Source organism: Poecilia formosa, unplaced genomic scaffold, assembly GCF_000485575.1.
Source record: "Poecilia formosa unplaced genomic scaffold, Poecilia_formosa-5.1.2 Scaffold81, whole genome shotgun sequence".
Lineage (NCBI taxonomy): Eukaryota > Metazoa > Chordata > Actinopteri > Cyprinodontiformes > Poeciliidae > Poecilia > Poecilia formosa.
This window is the reverse complement of record NW_006800020.1, coordinates 423,609-445,816: the sequence shown is the minus strand read 5'-3', so window position 1 is coordinate 445,816 and position 22,208 is coordinate 423,609. Positions and strand designations below refer to the sequence as shown.

General features: G+C 39.4%; 1 protein-coding gene across 2 annotated transcripts in view; it reads right to left on the bottom strand.

Annotated features, from left to right (window-relative positions):
* Positions 1-22,208, bottom strand: part of roraa (RAR-related orphan receptor A, paralog a) — a 222,698-nt gene that overhangs the window by 27,423 nt on the left and 173,067 nt on the right. The window lies entirely within an intron of this gene.

Below are 22,208 nucleotides of genomic sequence, written 5' to 3'. Positions count from 1 at the left end.
GGGGACTTCAACAGCAAGAAAGGCATGGCAGAGAATATAGTGATTTTAAAACTATCGCTTATTAAAAACCTTGATGTAGCCTGAAACCAATACCAGCCTAGGCTTACTACAAAGACTGGATTTTGTTGTAATCCTGCACTGTTTAGAACAACAGCTGAAGGTTAGTCAGTTGTATTGCACACTGTTTAATGTAATCAAATACCACAACAAATGATGTTTAGTCTGTTGCAAGCTTTCCTCCTGCCCATTCGCAGCTGCAGTAAATATATTGTGCAAGGAGGGAGGGAAAGATTACAGAGATGCAAAATAACCAAAACAGATTCACACCTCATAGACAACACCGTATCCACAAACACACACACACGCACGCATACACACGTGTGTGCACATGCACACGCACTGACACAAATGCACACGCACATACCCAAACACAATGCTGATGTTTATGCATGGAAGCTGCCTAAAGCATTTACTTCCTTTAATGAGAGACAGGAGTCTCATGTATCAGCGATGCACGGCAGGGGAACAGTTGGGTTGGCTTTATTTCCATCAATCCAAGGCATTTATCCCTGTATCACATCAATACCTGTCAGTTGCGTGGGATGAGATAAACCTTGTCGAGCAGACTGAGTCGGGGCCACGCAGTTTTTGGTAAACGCGTGCACTTTAAAACTCCAGGTGGGCGTGATAATACACAGCGATAAATCAAGTAGGCTTCAAACACATGAAGGTACAAGAAAGTTCCTTGTGAGACAAGATGACACGAGGATCTTCTTTCCAGCATTTACTCAAGTAAGTGATTAAAAATCCATGAATAAACAATGATCCTGTTCAGTATTTAGAAGAAACTATACACCTCGGCTGTCATCTAATCCCCTTCGAAATCTCTTTACTTACCTTATTGTAATGGGGATCCCGCTTCTCTTTACTGCCTTAAATGGGAAACTGAAATCTCATCTTGTGACACCTCACAAAATAAAACATGCACTTGTTGCAAAGTGCTATAGAGTGACATGGAAAACTTCAAATGTAAGTAGCTCAATGTTTTTTTTTGTGTTTTTTTTAACCATTGCACATGCTCCAGCTTATTGCAAAGCGTGTGTTAATCTGAGTTTATCTGTGAAAACAGATATAACACAGTGAGAAATATTCAGCCGCCTATGAAAAAAGATTTATCATGTGATAAAAAAAAAACACACACACACACACAAAAACCCCCCCGCAGAATTACGTACTCGAGGGATTGGCTTTGAGCGATGGCAATACTCCTAAAGGCGGCCAAATTATGATTTATAGACTTTGGCTTGAGAGTGCATGGGGCAGACATGCATGTATCCATGACTGCTGGGCTTCTCTCCGCAGCATGGGAGCAACTCGGAGAGAATACATTTAGTGTAAAATTGCTTCATCTGTTTACAATTCCATTTGGAGTTTATGAGAAAGACAGGCAAACACAGCCTGATGTATTGCCCCCATGTCACGGCATGGCAGGAGCATCCACACAAAGATTCATCTCTCACTTAGAAGCCAAATGATACGTCTAATTTGCTGCAAGCACAGTTATTTTTAACCTCTCCGAGCTGTCAGATAATGGAGCTCGACTGTCAGCGTTGGTGTATGCGAGTGTGTTAAAAGGTTGCAAACTCTTTTCAATTTACCATTCCCTTTGAGGGAATTACAAAATGCACATTCCCATTAGTTCGCCTGATTGACATGGCTTTTTTGCTTTTTTATCAAAACCAAAGGTGGGGAATGAAAAGAGTTGACGGCACCGAGATGGATACATCCAACAGCAAACTAAATTTGGCTTTCACTTGCACTGTCAATAAAGTTCAGCAAGTGCTGGTTGTTTTCGTGGTTATTAATTGGGCAAAATGATGCTTTTTTTCCAAGCAGAATAGATAGAGTACTTGCACTTTCTAAAAAAAAAAAATAATAATAATAAGAGATGAAAATAAGGTCACATAAATTGTGTTTTTTTTTGTGCAAACTGGAGAAAAGCAACATAGTGAATTCATGCAAAGGGACCAATTTAAAAAAAACAAAAAAAAAAACACACTGGAGAAGTAACAATGAACCAAGAAAGGGGACTGTTTCCATCTTTATCAGCTTTGATTGACGACTAGCTAGTTGGAAAATTTGAAATCATTAGTTGTTTTTTTCTATCACTAAACTCCTCATACTATAGCTCTACTATGTCAGGTTAATAGCAGCACTCTTCAGTGTGGAAGCTGTTACTGAGTGAAGAACAACCAAACTCTCACTATTACTGAATCCTGATCAAAAATTAGACATACGGCCAGCGTGTTCTCAATTTCGTATTTAAAACAATTAAATTATCTAGCTCTATTAAGTGTGGTTGTACATCACAAAGAAGTGTAAATTCAATATTTACTAACAGCAAGAATTGCTCAAGTGCTCTTGAAGATATGGAAACATTCAGCGTATTCAAAACATTTGAAAGCAACGAATTAAAAGCGGGAACTGCAAGGGAAATGCAAAAGGAATAAAACAGAAGCGGAGTGTACAGAGTCTAATCTCAAAAAGTCCTCTGTTATGTTGCAACGTTATCAATTAGTAAATTAATTCATATGTGCTACATTTAAAAAAAAAACAAACAAAAAAACAATCAACAGATATTCGCCTGTGATTGGCATTTTATCCTTCTGGTGCAAACAGTTCCACTGTCCCAAAAACCAGCTGACCTCTGATTTTTGCCAGCTCCAGCTTACTGCTGTTATGTAAGGAAAGTGAAGGGGACACGTGGGGGAATGAGCACTGTTCATGTCACCTCTGCCACGCTGAAACAGCCAAACCCTCTGTTTGTTTTTCTCTGTATGTTTGGGCAAAAAGAAGTAGAACAGCCAGTGCAGGGTGACATTTCTCAATGATCTGGTTCGACACTAGCATAAAAAAGTAACAAAAAAAACAAACAAACAAAAAAAACAAAAACAAAAAAAAAAAAATGTCTTACATCACACTTGTGCCACTACAGTCCCAGCTGCTCTTAGGACCCTGACTGAATGACTGGGGAAAAGCTCATGAGACCCATTATAAAATAGCTCCTGACCTTTTTACTATAAACTGAGGTTGCTTTTGCAAAAAAAAAAAAAAAAACTTTCTGCAGAAGGCAGACAAGACATATAGTGATACGTTGGATTTAAGAGTTCCTGTCATGTAGGACAAGATTCTTTAATGAACACATGAAAACATACACAAAGCTTGGAAGGTATTCACAGGTTTAAGTGATAAATGAACCAGGCATCATCTTTTTCCTCCAAAGTATTCACGCTTATCAAAACACTTTTTTGCACATAGGCAAATTCAGTACAATGCTGTATTCGCTCAAAAAAACATGCTGAAAAAGCTTTATGCATCCCAAACAAAAGCACGAACACGGAGCTGAAGCAAGTAAGCAGCAAGTGCACCGTCAACATGCGTCTATGTTGGAAGTGTCTCCCATCTGAATGAGGAAGCGGAGCATCATTTTCAGGTGTAGCGGAACTCTTTGGTGGTTACATAAGTAGCTGCTAATGGTGCTTGGTCAGAGTTTAAGATCTAATCCTCTGAGGCAATATGAGCTGCCACAACAGCTTTCGACATTTTGTCTGGTGGAGTCAGGAAATGCAACACCCTTCATGAGTTGAAGCAAGACGAATTTAGTGGAAAGAACAATGATGCCTTTCTCTTCTTGACTGAACGGGTTTACTCCCGACAGTTCACTTGGCAAAAAATTGCATTTTAAAAATACAAATGAATTTTCAGTTGAAACCTTCCATGTGAAGCAGTCGCAGCACAGTAGTCCAAACCCAACAACCAATCAAAAACATCAACTTTGATAACCTATGACAGGGACTCGGGTTTGTGACCTGGACTCAAATTCCATCTAATTTGCAAAATAAATAAAGAAAGAAAAACTGACTCATGCTCAAAGGATTCAATATCCGACTCGTCTCAAAAACTCTCCATCTCCCATGTAATCAGGGATCAACGTAACTTGATGAATAAAGATTTGAGAATTTTTTTTTTCTACCATTGAACAACATTTCTAAAAGGTAATTGACAAACCGCCACTCTAACATTTTTCCGCTCTAACAGGAAATATGTACATACTTTCCTGTTAACAGGTGTATTTGATTTATTAACCAAAGTTGAGGAAAGAACATAAGTGCTTAATGGTTCATAAAAATCTTTCAGTGTTTAATGTAACATCCTCATAATGTTCCGATGTATTTCTCTCAAACTGAGATCTGCACTATATAACTCCCCATCATTTCAAAATGAAATAAAAAAATACTAATAATTCTAGAAAATAAAAGCACATCCTGATTGTTTCATTAAGAAATTCGGCATAAACTAAATGTTCACTTTTATTGGGATAAATAATCCAAAGCATTTCACACTTTTTTTGAAGGTTGAATTGAAATTTTTTTTGGCAAAAAGATGACCATGTGTTATCAATCAATCAAATTTTATTTGTACAGCACCTTTCAGTAGTAACAAGGCATTTCAAGGAGCACACAGTCAACAACATTACATTTTGCACATCAGATTATTGATTAATTTTTCATGATTAGGTTTCAAAAGCAACTCTAAACAGCTGAGGTTTTAGTCTAGATTTAAAGGAACTGAGTGTTTCAGCTGTTTTGCAGTTTTCTGGAAGTTGGTTCCAGATTTGTGGTGCATAGAAGCTGAATGCTGCTTCTCCATGTTTGGTTCTGGTTCTGGGGATGCAGAGCAGACCGGAACCTGAGAGGTCTGGAAGGTTGATACAACAGCAGCAGATCTTTAACATATTGTGGTGCCACGCCATTCAGTGATTCATAAACTGACAACAGTATTTTAAAGTCTATTTTAAAGACCATTTTAAATCCAAATGTTAAAGTGCTAACATTTGATTTGAGGATAATGATTTAAATTCATTACCAACCGCTGTGCTGTGTTTTCAGCATACTGGTTGGCATGCATCCATTGTAAAAAATATTTAACTCCTGTCATTAGGCACCTGAAACGTAGCTGATGATATCCAACAGGTTAGAGCTCAAAACCACCTGTGCGTCCATTTTGAGCGAGCTTGAGATGTGTCATTCAAAGGACAGGTGCTGGATGCGCTCCCAGAGGCATGCAACGCGCTCGTATGTCGGCGCGACAGCTCGCCTGATAAAATGGCCGTCTCTTATCTCTGCTGTGCATAAGAAAGGCTTATATGTTCTCCATGACAGATTATCCGCCACGTCGGGATTTGCCCAGCAACATCTGAACAGATGCACAAAGCGAAACAATGTGTCACATGTATATAGCTTCAACCTAAAACTTAACTGTTAATGTGCATTCTTCTATGTTCAAGCAACAGTGGAGGGTATGAGTTTCTCTCTTGCACAGCAAGTCTCAGTTTTTTTTGTTTTTTTTTTGTAGCACAGTGAAACTGGCAATCCTGAAGCAAGCTTTAATTATTATGATAATCTGCAATGAATACATGATATGATAATTATATGTTATCTATAATTATTGTGATCATGTGGGGCAGAGTGTGCTGGGAAACTATTTGAATCCTCACCACTGGGTAGCATCATTATTAATCTGACAGCACTCAGGAAGCACTTTGTTTGTTTACTCTGATTGCTCTTTTACCGGCCCAACAAACAACTTGGCTCTCCTCTGAGCTACAGTGGCATAATTTGTTGGAACAGCGAAAGCATTTATCTATAAATTTAGTTTCAATTTGAGGTAAGCTGCAGTCGTGAAAAGCCAAATCACTACCAGGGAGAAGATTATTCTAATTACTAACCAGCTGTCGCGCATGCTGCATGAGCGCAGGATGTGTCGGAACACAGAGCAAAGCAGTTATCAGTTTCACAGAATCTTTTGAGCTCACATTTACATCGTGCACAAGATGTTAAACACGAAATTGTCTTGATTTGTATGGTAATGCTGTGAAACTAAACAGCGTGCACAATGGGGGGCGGGGGGGAATCCTGTGACTGAATCTAGGAGCTCTGATTTTATGGTCAATTTGTGACGCAATCTCAAAAGCAGAATGTTCATTTGCAGATCTAATAAACCCGATGGTGTTTTAGTTCCAGCTCAGAGTATGAAATGCGTGCTGACCACCTGACAGAAAAACGCAGCAATACATCTCACACAGGCGCGGTAATATGTGCAACGTTTAATTTAAAAGCAAGTCTGACGGTTTGCTGTGATTTAGTCACACAGTAAGCTGGTGAGGCAGAGCAGAGGAATTTTCTCATGCGATAGTCTGTCTTTTCCAAGGCTCAGTATATCTGAATTAGACCATAATGCAAGAATGGCTCGGTCCCTAGGGTTTTCTTTGCCATTTGTACAGCTAGCGCTGCAATCCCCCTGACAGGCCTGTTTGTGACTGCTCCGCTATCAGAGGGTTGAGAAGAGCCAGGGACGAGCCTTCATTAGAGATTAAAGTGACCGTCACAAAGTCCAAAACGATCCCTGCCTCCTGCAGCAAGGCGAGTCGAGACACTGAAAGGGTTTAAGCTCATGCGTCGACAACAAACTCAGAATCAGAAGGATCCTTTTCTTGGTGTATTCTTTTCTTAAATTTCAATAAGCACCCATGGATGAAATTTAAATATACATATATTTTTTTTTATTGGCTACCAATAATCATGTCATCTACATGGATTTGCTTTTATAAAACTCAGAAAATGTTCATCAAATTCCAAGCACGACGGCAATATGTTATGTGTTTATGTGATTTATTTCGGTGTGTATTTTCAGCAGACATCATAAGGATTAGATACATTTTTCTACTAATTAGACACATTTTCTTTCTTATAACTTGTGGCGTAGCGGTAAGGCATGTCTCTGTTGATCCACAGCCAGTGAACATTAGCAGTTCGCTGTGTGAATGATATGAAGCAGAATATGTAAAGCTGAATCCCTGACCTTTTGACCAAACTCCTGACTCTAATAACTAAAAATGTAAAAATGTGTGCTCTCTTTTTTGAAACCATGCAAAAACAGACGCGCTATTTTGGGAAAAAAAAAAAAAAAAAAAAAAAAAGGTTATAATTTCTCAGATGGGAATGCTCACTGATCAACCGATTTAACCTAAAATCTGTGAGTTCCTTTGTAACTACACCGAAGATATAAAAGAACTGCACTGTAGCACAGAAACTAATGGCAGACGGAAGGTTAAACAGAGCAACAAAAGCCTTTATACACATTACGCCATTCCTCCTTCCTTCAGAATCCTTGCTGTAACTCCAGAACAAAGCAGCTATTCTCCGAGGAACATGAAAGACAGACATCTGTCAATCACCGCTTCTGCAACTCCGTATTTCCTGTGTCAGAGGCTGCAGGTTGAAGAAATGTGCAATATTCTGATAATATTTCATGCAAACTAATGCAAGTCAGAACACTTCCCTGCTGGCCAGAAGGAGGGAGGGAGGGGAGGGGAGAGGGGACGAGAACAGGTAATTATTGGATTGCCTCAAGGCAAGAAATGATAGAGATTGCAGAGAACGGGGATATTTAGCCCTGCTAATGAAGGCCCATGTTTTGGGAGAACTGTTAAGGGGGAGTGAAGGGAAGCTGGGCCGGGGCTCGGCAGGAGGCAGCGCCTGATAAGGCCATCTTACATAATGGTTATACCAGGTCTGGCTTGCTGTTTGGATCGAGGTTCCCTGTTATACACATTCTCTGCAGCAGGCTCAGGAAATGAGGCACACTGTCTGGTATTCATACAAGTTCACTACATTAATTATAAATCGGGAGAGACAAAGGCTTGAGTGATTTGAGTGAAGGATCAACCTCCCTTGGCCTCGTCTATTTAACCCCTCTGAAGGGTTTATGCTTGCCCAACTCAACAGCCTTAGTTAAAGTACTGAAAAATAAAAGGAGGATGCGTAGATTGTATATGCAGCAGCTCCCCCGGACAGATATGAAAATTTAATCACGACATTAGGATTCACAGGCATTCCCTTGCTAGACCTGCAAGCAGACATCAGAATTGCTAATTTGCTGGTTTGCTCAGGAAGGGCTGGCTGATGGCTGAGGAAGGGATGAATGGAAACAGGAGTCTGATTTGTCCAGATAACCTTGAACCCCAATGCTCAGCTTCCTGTGGACATAGAGAACTCAATCAGTCCCCCTTTTTTTTTTTTTTTTATCGTGCTGATCTGAGTTGCTGTCCAGAGCAGCGGCCAGCACGGTGCCACACTTGCCCTTACTCGACTACTCCGAAGGTGTCGTCAGCCAGGATCATTTCCTGCTATCTCGCTCGTCTGCTCTGACAACGTTATTAAGTCCTGCCGAAATGCGACAAAAATAGCAAAATTCTACCTTTAAGAAGACAGTATAGAAATGCAATATGATCCCAATCAGATCGGACGATTAAGCCCCAAGTAAATCTTTGACAAAAATCATAGTAATTGTGGTTCCATTTCTTATCGGGATAATTAATTTCTATTGCTTGTGAGGGAGACTCCACCAGAGGCATAGGCACGATAAAGAAAAAAGGTCCTGACAGGGTTATGAGTCAGCAGAGATGTGAAATTCAAATTAGCCAGGCTAAGCAGTTTGAATCTGATGATGATTTGAGTAGACTCACTGGGCAGCCCTGCAGTACAGTACAGCAGCTCAGGGCTGCAAGGTACTGAAGATACTCATGGACACAGGTGCTACATCAGCAAATAGCATGTGAAGGAAGAAACAGTCCAAACTGTACTCACGACTTTCTACTGGTTTTATTAAGCGGGCTAAAATTTGTGTTCATTTCTCTAAAATAATTTTAGGGAAAGAATTATAGAGAAATTATTTCCTGAAGGGGAAAATGCATTTCTCTTCAGGATTCCCCCCCAGAAAACTTGCTAAGCCTAGTGGAAGGGGTGCTAGGTCAGTCCACCAGCAGGTCACCCTTTCTTTGTGTTTAAAAATTAAATAAATAAATACTGATGGGAAATATGACTGGGTAATTATATATTATTGGAAGGCATTATTCACAACACTTAAACACCAACCATTGAGTTTTTAAAAATGCAACAAAATGTTATCTACAATGTGAAATGAGGAGGTATGCATATTTTTACGCTTCATTAGTAAAGCATAAAATTCAAATATTTATTTTATTGTTATTGATTGTAAGTTTTCTAGTGTTTTCCCAAATCCTCCCATGTTGTTTTGCTTTGCTCATTGTGACTGGTTATTTTTCTATGGGAAATGCAGTTTTTGAAAGGAATTCTGGTTATCTGTCTGTTATTGACTGGTAATATGGTTAACAATTTCCTTTACTTCATCAAGTTGCAGACACAGAGCCAAACTGCTGTCAGGACATGTATTCAATATGCGTGTGAGGGGCAAACACATGCAAGTATAAAACGGGTGTGGCTTTTTAGTACGTAGATGGATTCTATGGAAAGGAAAGCCTTCACAGAAGAATCACATAAATGCAGGCGAACCTATTTTACGACTGACCTTATACACCATTTGAAGTGAAAGGAGACCTGCGCTATCTGCAGTGATACAAATTGTACACATAGCTTAACTCGTTTTAGCTATCACTGTTACTGGTTTGTAAAAAAAAAAAAAAAAAAACTTTCAGAAATAAATAATTAATTTGGTTGTTTGAAAACATTGTAAATCGAGGAAAACACACCCAGGAATGGCATGGGAATAAACAGGGTACAAGCGTCGTCTTGCTACTGTGGTAAAGGGCACTCCCGACACTGTTAGCATGAAATGTAATAAATGTAAGCTGTTATTCTGTTCGCTGCCAGTCAGCTGATAGAAAGCGGAGTATATTTTTCTGATACTTAGAAGAAAAACCAATTTGGCTTTTCTGGAAATATTCTCAGTTGGAAAGAACACCTACAGTCACACAATGTGGTTAAACTAGCAGAGCCCCACCCTTCAGTTAGCATAGTTTGCAAGGTACATTCTGTTTGGGAAACATTTAGATCATGCTGTGTGGTTTTGCTTTAAGTTTTGTGTTGTTACTATGAAACCGTGGTATTGCTTCTCAACAATATCGTCCTGTTAAAATCTCTTACTGGCCCACGCCTATTCGAGATTCTTTCAAAACACAGTTTGAGATTTTTTTTTTAACTATTTATTATATTTGAGAAAAAGAGCCGTATTTGTCTGCTAGAATTAGACAAACACGTCGACACATAGCCTGTTGATACTTGCTACACTGTTTACATTGACATGCCACACCAAGGCTTTTTGAGTGACAACAAAAACTTGAGGGAATCCAAAGATATAGCTAAAACCTCCTCTTATGTCGCACTTATAACCAAATGCCATGTTTCATCTCGTCCTGTGAGCTGGATATATCGTTACAGCCCCACTCTTTCCTAAAACATCTTAAGTTTCTGCATCTTTGTGAGAAGTGGCTAGAATAGCTTCTAAAACTCCATCATGTGAGACGGCCTTGTGTTATTAACAAATCCAAAGCGAGGATCTATCATTGGCAGGGATAGCTGAAGCAGCGGGAGCAGAAGCCCGACTGTTTTTCTGTCACAGCCTCAGCAGCTTGCACACTCTCTCCTTGCACACTGCCATCTTTCACTCTGCCAGACACTTGCCTCCTCACCCACTGCGCCCACCAGGCCCGGGCAGCACACGCAGCGGCGAAAACATCCATTTATTCCCCGCAGAAGTCCCACGTATCCAAAGTGACCCGATCACTGGAGATCTATTTCAGTTTTTGCTACAAGTTACCTGTTATTTCATGAGCTCAAAGCACAAACACGCTTTATCATGTCATAAAACGATTCATCTGAAATCAGCTATGACAAATTCCCCGGTTAAATACCTTGTCATGCTGACTGGCTAAACATGACGGAGGGTGGTAATTGCGTCCCTGCAGCGCGGCCAGCAGCCTTTGAGCATATGTGTGAAATTAGTGCATTACCCACGTCCACGGGATTCTGCTATGAAAGCTGAAAGACACACACCAAAATGTCAATACAACATACATCCACTGGGCATCTGGGAGTCTTTGTGTGATCATGAGTTCACGCTGTAGGAGCAAACACGCGCTAATTGGTAAATGTATGAGATAATGGACCTGAGAGCCAGAGACGTGAGCTCAACAAAGAATCCCACCTTCAACATCTTAGCCCCGAGGCAGGTTTAGTGCTAACCTGCAGATGCTGCCTTTGTCTTTGAAGTTGAGAGATGGATGTACTGGAACAGATGGAGATGTTGGATGCTTTCAGAAATTATTAATGGCAAGCTATGATCCCAAATGACCTTCAGCAAATAGTCTCCCAGCACCGGAGAACACAGACAGGCCTGCACATTCATTTTGTATTTGGACAACACACCTGGTTCGATGAAGAAAATACCAACATATCGCTACTGTACTTTGAGCTCTACATTAATTCATTTGGAGGGTAGGAAGGGGTTGTTTCTTTGTTTTTTGTTTTTTTTTTTCTTTCATGCAAAAGCAATGTTCAAGCATCCAATCACATTAACCACAATCATATGTTTCAGGAATAGATCTGGGATTTAGGCAGAAAACACACTAATTCCTTAAAGCCCAATTTGTTTCTCCCACAATAGCACCACATACTGGAATTAATCTGCAGAAAGCCATTGCTGTAGTTTTAAAAATAAACCCTTCATCACTAGAAGCTTCTGTGGTTGCTCAAGGGACATGCAATTGTGACATCAAATCTATCTTGCAGAAAATTACAGAAATCAGTAATAGCCATGTAATGTCTGTTGCCTATGGATAATACTTGGTTTTTAATACCAACGGAACATTTGAAATAGACTCGGATGAGAACTGAGCTGTTGAAATAAACCAACTGTGCGTCTCACAGACCCCAAACAGGAGCAAAACCTGAAAGTGAAATTGCATTTGATTGCACTTAGAACAATTTTAGTTTTTTTCTGTGACTTCTGCACCCCAGGTTGTGGGAGTTTCATAATGAAGGTGAACCTGTCCAGAAACAACAACAACAAAAAAAAAGAAAGAAAAATGCTGGACAGTGGTTGGACATGGTTGTATTGATTTTTTGAAGGTTGTACCGTATTTGTCTTCATTCAGCAACACGGGATGATTGGGATTTCCTTCTCAAAACTGTTTCTTTAGAGAGTTAAAAGGGTAGCTGCACATGTAGCTGTTCCATATTTACAAAAAATTGTGCATTTATTTTGCCTTGAAAAGTATTTTTGTAGTTAGCTAAAACTATTGACATCAACAGTTATGGAGTTTGTAGTATATGGTGTTTGGTTGTAAAAGGCCAGGAATTCCACGTCTTTTAAACTGATATGTTGGGTGTTTTAGCTGAAACAGACTAAGTTTAATTTCACTACTTGCAACTGAATTAAAGTTCCACCCTAGACATATTTCAAACTTGATGAAGCTATGATCCTGTAAACACAGCTTACATTTTACACCTGTGTACTTTATTTGCAGGAACACAGTTAATTTATTTATGGAGAACTGTGCATGTTAAGAAAGATTCCGGAAATGACGCCCTGCAACATTTGTAGTGCATCCGCAAGGTCTGCAACCCCAAGTTTCCAGAGAGTACACACTGCAGTGGTGCTCTCATAAGATACGGCATGTCTTCAAAGAGCTACATCTAAGGGATGAATTGATCAGACACTTTTTCTCACACTTAGTATACTGAGCAGAAAGGAATAAATTACATGAACAGTGTCTATCCGGATATATGCCCTGGCCTCTGATTAATTACCTTAGGGCTTACTAATGAGAAGTTGTAAATTAATACAATATTAATCCATCCAGTGTTTACTCAAGTTTGCTAAGGCTAAAGAGGGAAAAAAAAAAAAACAAAATCCCTTATGTATAAATTATAATAATCTAACATCAAGAGATAGGAAAAAAAAAATCTATGGTGAGATCAAAGCACCAATGCCCAATGTAATCGTGTCAAAAGATCAAAAAACAACTTTCTTAAACTCGAGTGGGTAAGGTATAAAGCATGTTGTGGTTAATATGGGGGGCTTCACCTATTCTAACAAGGTCGAGATCATTCTCCCTCTAACCCCAAGTTTATCCACTCAGCAAAAATAAATCGATGACAATACATCCGAGGCACGCTGAGGAAACACGAACACATTCTGTGGAACCAAATTCTTAACAAAATAAAATCGCAGCAAGGCTCCAATGAGTTATATTTATATAACAATAAGAACACAGGCACTATCGATTTACAACCCCCCCCACCCAAAAAAAAAAAAAACACACACACACACACACACACACACACGTACACACACACACACACACACACACACACACACATATATATATACATACGCACAATTCGGGAGGAGCTTCCTGCTAAATCAAAGAAGCTTCAGATGCTCTGGACTCCTTCGCAACCGCAGAGCAACATCCTGTCTTTACATTTGATTACAACAGAAAGGAGAACAACAATCATTTGGGGACTCAAACTCTTTCACTGAATCCCTCCATAAAATCCACAACCACAAAGCTTTCTGACATAAACTCAAAAATCTTATTGATAATCCCCATTATTATTATTATTTTTTTAATTTTCAGTGAGGATGAGACAGTCACTGTTTTCTTTTAATTTGTTTTTATGTTGGGGGTTGGTCCTAGCCAACTGACAGTTAAGATATTGGTTTTGAAATTTTATCAAACATAAATACAACTAAATATTGTGATAACATTTTAAGTCAATATGGTACGTGTATCTAATTTCAAGTAATGATAGCCCAATACATTTTTTTTTTCTTCATATTTTTTAACAACCAGTTAACTCGTATTTGGATGACAAAGTGCTCCTATACTTTTTAACTTTTCTAATCTGCAGCAGAAGCTACACCCCATTCAGAATAAAACAATTAGCACATAGCTAACATATGAATCAATTTTAGAAAAAAAGCTGTAATGGTGATATTTTTATTTTTTTTGTCTAAACTGCAATGACATCAGTTGTGTTAAATCCACATACTTCTCTGTTTTCAGTTTATCAACCCGGTGGTTACAAGTGTCTGTATTAGCTTTTATAATTTGGTCACAGTGAAGCTTCCTCCTAAAGTCTGAATACTTTATTAACATGCATAGAGTAAGTTCCAGGTAACTAGAATCCATTAGCAATAAATATTGCACCTAAAGCAGTCCTTTATGAAAATATCAACGCATACACCAATTTGCATACACAGTTTTGTAAAATCATGGTATTTCCCCCATTTTCTATTTTCTATTCTCAAGAAAAAAGCTATTCCTACTGTTGGTAATACGCATGGTATGTTCATGTTATTATATGTAATATGACTTAAGCAAGTAAAACACAATTGACCTTTCATGTCCCATTTGTGTTTTAGCAGTTTTTTTTTTTTGTTTTTTTTTATGTCAGCTCTGATTTTATAAAGTTTTCCCTCTTGGAAATAAGATCTAGACTATCAACAAAGCTAACCCGTTTATACAAAGGTAATGTTAAACAACAACAACAACAACAAAAAAAAACCTGCTAGTAAGTTTACAATTTGAATAGCTTATTGCACAGAACAGCCTACTCTTTTGCCAGTCTGTTCTTTATAGAGTAACACAAGAAAACAAGATGGTAGTGGGCTACATTCACACAGCAGGTCTTTTACACTCAATTCAGATTTCTTGGTGAAATTAATATTTTTTTTGCACAGTCGTTTATACTACTAATTAAACGTGACGGCAATCAGACTTGTGAGTGAAAAGTTCATGGCCTCAAAGTGACTCACATGTGCTAAAAAAGAACGTAGCACACAGCACACAACAACAGTGAGGAGATTTTTTTTAGTTTTCACACCACAAATGGAAACTTGGTCCAGCAGTGTGCAGCATCAAGTTGGGGAGGGGCAGCGCTCAAATGATCTATGCTCCATATATCTTGTCACTTTGAGTGGGAGCTTATGAGAAGAACTTCTTGGTACTACAGAAAGTTTTAGTGGTTCTAAACTGTGGAAACACATCCACAATTTGTCATTCCTGTTTTTATGAGGCCGATAACATTTACAAGTCTAAAGTAGAAATAATTCAAGATAATATTTGCATTTCCACTGGACAACAAAAAATATTTAAGCATTTATACAATTGTTGATGATATGTTTTTAAAGTGGGATGCCATCTGGGCTGGGTCATAAAGCTGTTCATGTATATTCTCCTTCAGAGACTGTTACACTTAGGCAGATTTATCATCTGTTGTCCCCAAGTCACACATTAAATGATTTTAAACATCTATTAGCTTGGAGAGGAGAGGAGAGGATTGCCTTTCTCTTCCCTCTAACTATTGACATAAACAAAACTTAGCAAAAGGCAGCAGCTGATTTGTAGCCAAGTGACAGATTCCCTGCAAGCAAAAAAAAAGAAACATTGCTGCTGTCTTTTTTACTAGAAAACTCTTTCTTCTGACAGAAAACAGTGAACTGCACATAAACCCTTAAAAATTTACATTAGAATACTTTTAAAGTAGTCTTTCTTTTTCAGTACGCAGATGCTTTTGTCCTATGTGTTGCTTTCAGGGAGCTAAGAAAAGAACAAAGGAGGGTTTTTAAATGAATGATGAAAATTCTTGTTTTGGCCCAAATTAGGCTGCTGTAAGAGACCGATCATAAGCAACTCAGTCTTTGCTGACGATGCTGTTGTTGAGGCTGGACTGGGCTGGGCTGAGCATCCAGGTTGACAAGGACCTGTGCTCAGCACTAGGAATGCTCTCATCCAGAAACGAGAAGCCCTGGGGAACAAAGACAACAATATGCCAGAAAACCCACTTGAAAACAACAAAACAACCCAAAAAAAGAGCCTCCGAGAGAGTCAGCGGTGGGTGATTGCCAGCTGCACTCCAGATTGCCAGGTTTTCCGAGAGAGTCTTTCAGCAATTTCTGAGAGCTGTAGCACCGTTTTCCAGCTCCTTAATCAGTTCAGTTGGGGAGAGACGGATCTTGACGCACGAAAGCCTGAGCACAATGGGGAATAAACTCATAATCAGCAATCAGATATTCAACATTGCAAGGGGGAGCGAGGGTGGGGGAGTGCCCCAGATGGGTCAAGGATCTCTCCACATGCCGTTAACCCCATTGCTCCAGCAGGGGAGGATGCGCACTCTCATCCTAAACACGACTCGCCGTGCAGTTGCCTTTGATGCCTGATTCGCTAAATTAGGATAGTGAGACCAACGCATGCATGCGAAGCTCATTGTTTATGCCCGTGCAAACACAGTTTCACTATCCCATCACACTTTGTGAGGCTATAAATGGGTTTGGATTTCATTAAAGCGCCACGTCCCTGAATAAACTATGTGCTGTGCCTTTAAACAAAGTTCATTGCCTTGCACATTCTTCTTTCCTTTCATCTTTGTAATTAGCACTGAAGCAGCATTTCTTTTATTTCAAATAAATGCATGTGCATAAAAATCTATCTTATGCAGAGTATTTTTCAAGCAAGGCTATTTTTCTTTGTTATCTACCATGATAAATTCCTTTCATGCATCCGAGTCGGGTTGAGGCGGACATTGTGCCGCAAAACCTTGAGTGAGATTTCACTTGCTTTGTTGTAATTCTGCCTGGTGGCAACATCAAACTAGTCAGCAGTGAAAGTAAAGTTAAGGAGTTTGTAACTCTGGGGAGCAAATCTTCACATCATTTGTATTTTTCAAGAGCACCCCCTAGTGCTCAGGAGGATTGGCACGCTTTGTTTGTTCATTAGTGTCGACACCAGATCAGATGAGTGTAAATGATGGCATCCTAGCAGAAGAACCCCTAATGGCCTCTGCTGGGATATGTAATCAAACGCCCCACACACACTTCTCTCCCTTTTGTAATCAAGCGGCGGAGCGCATGTTGCGACGACCTTTGTTGCAGCGCTGCCTGTTCCCTTGTTTCATCAAAATTCCAAGCGCCCCTCATTTTTCATCCTCTCTCCCTCCGCCAGGATGCAGAGAAGCCGCGGCAACTTTCCATGGAGCAGAGGGGAGAGCATCTTGGCAGGACGTAACCTCTAACCTACAATCCCCTCAGCCAACAAACTACAGGTAGATCTGATTATTTTGAAGAGCATAAAAAGTACATTTTAAAAATTCCTCTCATAAAGGGAAAGTAAAACTTGTTGCAATACACACACAGACCGACATGTCAGCCATGTATTGCTTTTAATGACTGTGGCTTATGAAAATATAAAATTCAGTTTCTCAGAAAATTTGAATATTCTATAAGAGCAATAGAAAATATCTTTTGTACAGAAATGTTGAGACAATCATAGAAAGACTACAGCAGATGGCTTTTTATACCTACAGGGATGGTAGGCCAAATCTAAAAAAAAAGCTGGCTATCAGAGTGAAGGCTGAATATAGCAATGTAAAGTTCAGTGGAAGGAAAAAGTGTGGGGTTTTGGGGAGAATCCCAAAGCAGGGGCTCTTCAAAGTCTGGAGTCAGATTTTGAAGAGCCACCACATAGGAACATTTTCCATCCTTAAGTCTACTTAAGCTACTCCTGAGTTAGAGACATAAAACGCAGCTGACCTAAGCTAAAGATAAAAAGGACTGGACTGCTGCTCAATAGTCCAACTCCAAATGAAAAACAAACCAAAAGAATTCAAGTCACTGGACACGCAAATTTTGTTTTCCGAAAAGTACTTGGCCCCTGCCCACAACATCAAATCCTTGCTTTAATGACCAGTGTATTACTGTGTTAGTAAATTTACCTAAACTCAATAGAAAATCAATGGAGTATTGATAAGGGGAAGATCACGGACATCCCAAACTGAAGCCCACTTTTAAAGCAACCTGGTTCCTTAACGCCACCGGCTAATCACCTCTAAGCCATGCTGCACAGATGCAGTAATTCATGCAAAACGAATCCAAACCAAAACTTTAAAATATATATATATATACATATTGCTCCTGGGTATTCCTCTAATTGTCTTAAAAAACTAAAATAGCTGAAAACCATCATCATTAAAACAAATTAAAATAAATTTAATTCAATTAAAATAAATTCTTGAAATATATCACTCTGTGTGTATTGAATAATAATACAGTATAGATGTCTTCCTTTTTCTACCGTACAGCTAAAATAAATTCACCTTTGAATTCAGTTGAAAGAATCGGCACATGTGCCACCACAGACCGTTTATTTTGAAATGCATAAAAACGACGCCACACCGAACACTACCTCCCACCTTAGTGCTGAATGAAGCAGAACAGCGACAAATTATTATCAGCAGCCATCACCCAGAGCTCCTCTTCAGACAACCGGGGCCACATTAACACCAGCGAAGCACTCCTCTCTTGTCTCACCACCGCTGGGCTGACGCAGGAGCAGGATGAGGGCGATAACCCACACAAAACAATACAAGCTTGCTGGCTTCTCGCCTGCTGCCAGCATGCTTGCCTTGCAAACAGATCTGATTACAACTGAGAGCGGCTTGGTGTTTCATGGAAAAGCAGGTCAACTGTAGAGCACCATCAGACCTTGGGACTCGAAAGGTCTGACAGAGGAGAAGGAGGAGGTGGTAAAGCTACCCGACAAAAGTTTGTCTCCAATTGTAAGATAATGAGCAGTTGACGTAAGAGGACCGAGTAGAGAACTCCGGGGAAAGGTGCGTTTACGCTTGTCTGGTGAATCTCCTCATCTTCTGCGTCTTTCGGGTTCTCCCTCTGGCTCCCTCTTAAGAGACAGAGCTGCCCCACTGCCGAACACCTAGCTCCTTCTGTATTTCTCTGTCCTCAGTGTTTGAGTCAGACAAAACGCAAAATCAATAATGCTTTTTCTTCCCCATTTCCTCTTTGATGCAACTTCAAAAAGCCAATGGACAGCCCTCCAGAGGCCCATAGAGGAAAAAGGAGAGAGAGAGGGGAGAAAAAAAAACAACAGATGGTAAGAAATATGCTCAGAATGAAAGTGCAGGGGAATAAAACTTCACCCTTCACTCGCTTTAAACACTGTTACTTCAAAACCACAAGTGGCAGAGTGTGTAAGGTGAAAGCAGAAAGAAGAAATGTTAGTTCTTTCGATTCCAAAAGTCTCACTGACGACATTTATTTTACCAACACAATTAAGATACGTGAGCTTGTGTTCACTAAATAAGCAAATTTCAATAAATAAACCAAGAAGATCTAGCAATTCTAAACTGCAGTGTCTGAAGAGGAGCTGTAAAACACCACATCTGTATTCTCTGTGCATCTTCTACAGAGGAAGCTAAAAGGAGAAAACGAGAGAGAGAGAGAGGGGGAAATGAAAGTAAAAAATGGACTGTAGTGTATGATTATCTAACCAGTGCTGACAGGGGAAGTATTCTATCAGCAGTTAAATGCTGCATGACAGGGAGACACTTCAAAGGATCTATAAGTGACTCCTGAAATACTGAGTGAAAGTAAAGTAGAAAATTACCCCTAAGTTAGAGGCATTTGACTAAGCCCTGCTAGGTGTTTTACCTGACTGGAGAGCTAAATTGAGAACCCAGAGTGAACTTGAAATGAATGTTTCAGAACGAAGAAAAATCAACTCATGGAAGCCGACAGCTGCTTCTAAGCACTTTTGTCTCTCATGCCCCGCTGCTCGACCGGCCACAGAGCACGGGGAGTCATTTAACCTCGTCTGTGATGGGACAAATCTGTCAAAATCATATGGTGTGACTGACAGGAAAATATGACAGACAGGGCTGACTCCCAGGTAAAGGTTTACTGTATGTGGCTTGAACTATTCTCAGGTATGGAGAATAAATGGAAACCACATTTTGTTAAAGTGAGGGTGCAGACTGGAGAGACAGAAATTGAGCCAAACAATCCCACAGGAATCAATACAGCTATCAGATGGTATTTATTACCCTTCAGTGATGCGTTGTTAGGGATTAGAGGTGTGAGTAAAATTTAAGATTAAATGTTTTGTTGGCATTTCCCTATCCAGCAATATTTGTTCTCTGCAGTTGAGAATAATTCTCATCAGTAAGCTGACTTCTCTGGGGCATGAATTAAGCTTTACCTGGTTCTTTATCCAGATGATTGTCTGATGTGGCAAACTCTTGTTTAATTAACAAGCTAAGTAGAAAAAACACTTCCAATCAATAAAAAAAAGAAAACATAACACCTATACCAGATATTGAATAAAGAAAATAAAAAAGACAAAATGAACAAAAAAGCAAAACAATAGATAATAGAATGTTTTTTTTTTTAATTAACAACCAAGTGCTGTCCCTCCCCCACTTGTTACTGTACACTGTCAGCTGACTGAACACAATACTATATTCTTTCGTTGCTATTCTTAAAATATGAATTAAAGAATGCCACTGTTATTTTTTTAGACAGGTATTTTGAAAAACTACAATTAGCAATCTGTAATGCAGGCAGATAGTGCTAAATGATTTAAATTGATAATATGTTATATTTGTACTACTTGATAAAGAAAAGAACAGTAAAAAATACTCAGATTATCATTTAAAAGCTACTACTAAATGTTTTTAAGTCAGTGGAAATCAATTCAAATTAATGTTAGTAATAACATTATTCTTTTATTGTTTTAATTATTCTGTTTTTTTTTAATAAGATGATAATAAAAGAAGGCTTTAATAGGATGAGAATCTCACACTGACTCATAAAACTGTGCAGACTTTATAAACAATACCAAAAATCGAGTCGAAAGAAAAACAAATCCTATCGGTTTTCAGATATTACTCTTTATCATCAGGCTCCTCTGCTCTCCAGAGTGCACCTCACCCTCTTTCCAACTTCCATGCTGCCAAATCAAAAATCCATGCTCTCAATGGGCAGCCAATATCTCATTAACCAGCCCCTCTCCACACAGTTAGGCAGCCAGGATGTTTGTCTCAGTTGCGCACAGCGCAGACAGGCACATCCCACACTCCTTAATAACCTGTGGGGACACCATTCCACTTCCTCAGCCAGCTAAAAGGCAGGAAAGATGGCCAAATCACAACTTTTCCATTTGTTAATGCAGCGGCAGAATGTTTTCTGCCCGCATGGATTATTTGCTCAAACTTTGTGTCTCACCAACATTTAAAAGTCCACGTGTAGCGAGACTGAACTGACATCAATCCCATTTTTATTTCTGTAGGAACTGTATTAGCTCATGTTAATATACATATTGTGTAACAGCACTAAGTGCAATTGTTTTTTCTCTAATAAATTAGATATTAATTACAAATTCTTGTAGATGATGCAACCTCAACTTAATCAGACATGTTTTTTTTCTCCCTCATGGCTCTTCAAGTCCTCAGTCCCTAACTGGATAATAGCCAATCTTGTTAACCTCTCCTTTAATGTGCGAGCGCCTGCAGCATGAGGTAGTGCAGCACTTCAATGGACCGCTGATGGAAAGAGACAACGAGTGCCAAATCTACAACAAATATTTACAGCCTTGTTAATGTAGCCTTAAAGCACCTATCACAAGACATTTGGCTTCATCTTCTCTAAGGCCCCAGCACATTTCCCACAGCCTAGCACACACTCAAACTAAATCACATATCTGAGAGCTGTCCACAAGCACAGCAGAGCTGCCCCCGCCCCCATTTTTTTTTTTTTTTTCCAAGGGTTAATTATATGTACTCTGGACAAGAAGCACTTTTTACCTTTTCTAGCCGAACATCAAAGAACTTTCTTTAATGATGTAATTGGAATTTTCATCTTAATTGTGCCGAGTAGGATGGCTAATTTGCATGGGGTAATGAGAGGGATGTTTCCATTACAGGTAATTAGGTACTTGAGAGGCAGTGGTGTGGTAGAGAGGCTGAACTGAGAGGGAGAGGTGGATAGAAAGGGAGAGAACGCCACGGAGACTCAGGCGCAGTTGTTGTAATATATTTGCATTATTTTGAAGCTGAGAGAATGAAAATATCAAAAGGACACACACACAGGCTCAAAGAGCAGCGAGAGGGCGATAAGTTTACCATAATTAGCAAGTTTGTGTCAAAACAGAAATTTGCTGTGCAGTTCATTCAATTCTCCGACCATTTTCCGGAAGAAATTGTCACAGCCATCTGAATTAGCATCCAATTATACTGCTTGTTACATTTCAATTTTAGCCATCACATTTTCACAGGGTGCTGCTGTGACACCAGCAACCTCCAGCAGACTACAGCGTAACAATCTACGGGAAAAAAACCGAGAATGCAAAAAACTCAAAATGGACACATTAACCGATTACTACAATGGCATATTTGGGGGGGGAAGTGTGTTAATATAAATATTGTTAAAGTAACATAATACTTTCACACAATATATAAAGCAAAGATAAA